At 40.4% G+C, this 4,013-nt stretch overlaps 1 non-coding gene across 1 annotated transcript; it reads left to right on the top strand.

The window, feature by feature from the left end:
- The first annotated feature begins 1,215 nt into the window (after window positions 1–1,215).
- Trnav-cac (transfer RNA valine (anticodon CAC)) lies at window positions 1,216–1,288 on the top strand. The gene has a single exon. It is a non-coding gene; the product is annotated as a tRNA-Val (tRNA).
- Window positions 1,289–4,013: the final 2,725 nt, after the last annotated feature.

Here is a 4,013-nt window from a genome sequence, read left to right as displayed (position 1 = left end):
ACTGTTTATTTTATTCCTCTTTCCCTTGCTTGGAATCCATTTGTTAAAACACTCAGCTTTCAGAATGTTGTTTATTTACCAACTGATGGCATCAATAGGTCGGAATATAAGGCCCTGCTATTCCTTCTCAGTAAAGAAAAAAAAACAGCTACATATATAGTTTTTAATTGTTTTTTTTAAATATGATCTCACTTTTTGGCACAATAAGAATAAATGCTTGTGACACTGCACATGCTCACAATACTGTATTTATGCAATGCTGCCATGGATGTAATAACTTTAAAATTTGTGCCCAGCATATCCAGGTAAATTCTTGCTTGCTCAAATTTTTTTTGGAAATGGCTCATTCTATCTCAAAGTATCTCTATTCACCCTGATCTTGTGTTATGCTATTTGACCAAGATAAAAATGTTTGGCTCATAAGCATAGTGAATCTCCAGGCTTTTTTTTTTTTAAGATGTTTTTCATCGACTATTCAGAGATTAGTTTCCCCTACACAGATTCATTGAACTCAGTTATCTCAAAATAGCTAAAACAAAGCAGTATGGATCAGCTCCAGGTTCAATGGTCACACTGTAGGAACACAATTCATTTGTTAATTAAATGCACACTATCTACACCATTGCCTCCTGCTAGCATCCAAATTTCTGTTTGTGGGAACTCTCAGTTTGCCCAAGGAGTGGAGATAAAATAGACACCTCCCTCTGTTCAGTAGTCTTCGGTGGAGAGCTTTTCTTTCATTCTTATTTTTCAAATATTAGTTTGTAGATTAACCTAGTACAATTTTTATTAATGTCACCTGCCCAACTTGTTTTAAAACACATTGAAGACATTTATCAACAATTTGATAGGAACACTGTTCTTGGTAATAACCAACTGCCATTTTATAGTTCAACCCAGAAGCTCCAGGGATGGACAGGTTTTGTCCTAGATATGGCTTAAGCCTGCCCAACAGTATCTATCTGGTTTTCTTGTTATGTCTAATACCTTGTACAGTGCCTAGAACACAGAAAAAAATTTTTGCTGAAAGGTAGAAATCATATACACAGAGCCCCCTCTTCTCCCATTAGAAGGGGGCGGGTTGGCGGCTGGGGGAGGGGGTGTCTGCCTATCTGGTTTGTCATGATATCCCAGGACTGAACATGGTGCCTGGAATATAGAATCTACTCAGGAGATGTCTCCTGATTGAATGAACAAAGAACCTCATAAAGTGCTGGGGATATAGCTCAGTTGGTAGAGTGTTTGCCTCACATGCACAAGGCCCTGAGTTCAATTCCCAGCACCATCAAAAAGAAAAGAAAAGAAACCCATAAAGCTAGTCTCTGAATCTTCCAGAAGAAAGGGTTTATTTCAGAACCTCATGGAGAATTTTGATTATTCAAGGTTCACCCTGTAATGTGATTTCTGAGCCAGTAACCTGTCCTTGACTCATCCTAACATCTAAGAAACTCATGGGAGCAGAATGAGACATCATTCTCATCTGAAGAAATCTCTTTGGACCCAACTAGACATATCTTTGGGAGTTAAAATGAACTGAATGATTCTCCAAGATGTAGAGAAGAATGAGCCAGCCTCTTGGCAAGGCACATTTGCAAGGATGCCTGGATGTCCTCTTTAGTGTCCAAAGAGTAGAACTCCAAAGGAAAGGTACCAACCATATGACCAGCAGCTAATTTTATGGTTGATAAACATGTTTCAACCTTGAGCTCCCAGATAATGTGTTTCTATGGGTCAAGTGGGCAGCCTCTGGAGGGCTGACCTTTGAAACATGGGCATCACAACCTGACACTCAAGGCTGCCAGTGCCTCTGGTGTCCACACAACTCAATAAGTCTTGCTTCACACAGAGCCTCCTCCCTGCTCACCCTGACAGTCCCCAAATATAAATGAGAAAATTAAACATTTACCTTGATGAGAAAATAGCACTCTCTCATTGACACTTCCTCAAACCCTCACCAATGTGATTTAGTTGTAGTTTTTAGTAGCTGTTTTCACATTTTTAATTATTTTGTAGAGTTAAAATATGTAATAATGGATAACTGTGCAATACATTAAATACTTATGGGTATGTTGTGCCTTCTGTTATAATATAAAATCCATCTATTCTGGTTGATGGGTTTTAACCTCACACAGAATACTTTAAACTCCATTTGGACTTGTGCCTACAATCACCTTAGCAAAGTCTCTTAAGTAACTGCGCACAGCCTAATTAGTATGCATTATCAATTAACAAACTTAATAGCCGGCAGATTGATTAGATCCTCTGTTGCAGGGGCAGAGCTGAAGCGAAACAGAATGAAAAATCATTGCACGCATACACTGCAGCTTTGTTATTTTCTCAGATCCCCTCCTCCTCCTTCACATTGGCTTAATTAATGCATGCATATGGTTCTGCATATCTGCGTATCTGGTAAACCGAGCTTTTCCTGACTCTTTCATCAAGCTCATTCTTAAACAGAGGGAGTGTATGCCTCCCTTTTCTTTGGGGGCTTCTGTATAGATCATTTTCACCCCTCTTCTTGCCCTTTGCATAGCACTGAATTTTAAAGGGCTGCTTCTCCCAGCCTGATTATCCTGCCAGTGGTGGAAATGGGAGAGGAATACAAAGACAAGCGAGAAGGCTGTGCTTCTTAACACAGAGGACCGCTCGGGAGTCACATCGGTGGGGCTTTGACAACCGTAAAGTGCTTCTGGCAATTATTTCCAAAAAGAATGGTACAAATGGACTGTCCTGTTACATCTTGTCTATTTTTGATGGGCTGGAAACAATATGAATAAATGAAGGAAAACCCGCATTTCCTGAAAGCAGGGATCAGGCTAAAAGGAGTTGCCAACTGCACTGTTCATAAAACGCTGGCATTATAAGAATTTTACACCTTCCATAAACATTCAACACAAAACTCTAAAAAGACTTCTGAAGACATTTCCAACACCATAAATTGTCACCTTGTAGTGCTAGTTTGGGTTTTATTTTTCTATTTTAGGTAGAATAATGGTTCACGCCAGTTTTTTTTTTATTTCTTCACTGTTCTTGGGTCTAATATCCTTTTGCTTCTATGTGGGAAGAGTTATAATTAGGTACAGAGAAGGCCCTGAGAAGCTTCAATTTCCTGTTTGGAGGATGCCATGTGCTTGTGGTTTACTGACGGTTCCCTCTGAATTCCTATCAGGGGTAATCCTGGGAATCCCAGGCCTAACCCACTTTTTCTTGACCATCCTTGGAAGGAAAGGAAGGTCCTGCCTACCTCTCTGACCCCTACCCCTGCTCCTTTCCCCTGAGCTCCTCATGCTCCAGCCACGCTGGCCTCCTTCCTCCTCTGAAACACAAAGCTCATGCCTCTCACTTGCTTCCCTCCACCTGGGATGCTCTTCTTGAGGCTTCTTATGGTTTGCATTTTCTTATCATATAGGTTCAGCTTAAATGTCACCTCCTAAGAGAGACCTTCCCTGATGACCCAATCTAAAGTAACATCTACCCTCTTGCCCAACCATCAGTACTCTTCATCACCGTGTTATATTGATGTCATAGCTATTTCTGTCATCTTACCCACTTGCTTTTTTAGTTAACATCTTCCTCTCTTAAAAGAATGCAAGCCTTGGGCTGAGGATATAGTGGTAGAGCACTTGCTTCACATGCACAAGGCCCCAGATTGGATTCCTAGCCCTGAAACAAAGCATGTTCCCCAATAGCAAAGAACTCATCTTCAACAATGGACCTGGTACATTTTAGGAGCATAATAAATATTTGTTGAATGAAAACACAATTGAAAGAATGAATGGGGAAGTAGGGAGAAGGCATTAGTATGTATGTGTACAGGGATAAGAGAAAAGGGGGCCAAGACTGAACCCAGAGTAATACCAACATTCACAAAACCAGCCCATGGATAAAGAATTTGAATAGACACTTCTCCAGTGCAAATAAGCCAATACAAATGGCCAATAAGTACATGAAAGGTTGCTCATTATTAGCCACCAGGGAGATGCAAACCCAAACCACAATGATATACCACTTCA

Source organism: Marmota flaviventris, chromosome 5 (genome assembly GCF_047511675.1).
Source record: "Marmota flaviventris isolate mMarFla1 chromosome 5, mMarFla1.hap1, whole genome shotgun sequence".
NCBI classification, from domain to species: Eukaryota; Metazoa; Chordata; class Mammalia; order Rodentia; family Sciuridae; genus Marmota; species Marmota flaviventris.
The sequence above is the reverse complement of the archived record's forward strand: the minus strand, read 5'-3'. Positions and strand labels throughout refer to the sequence as shown.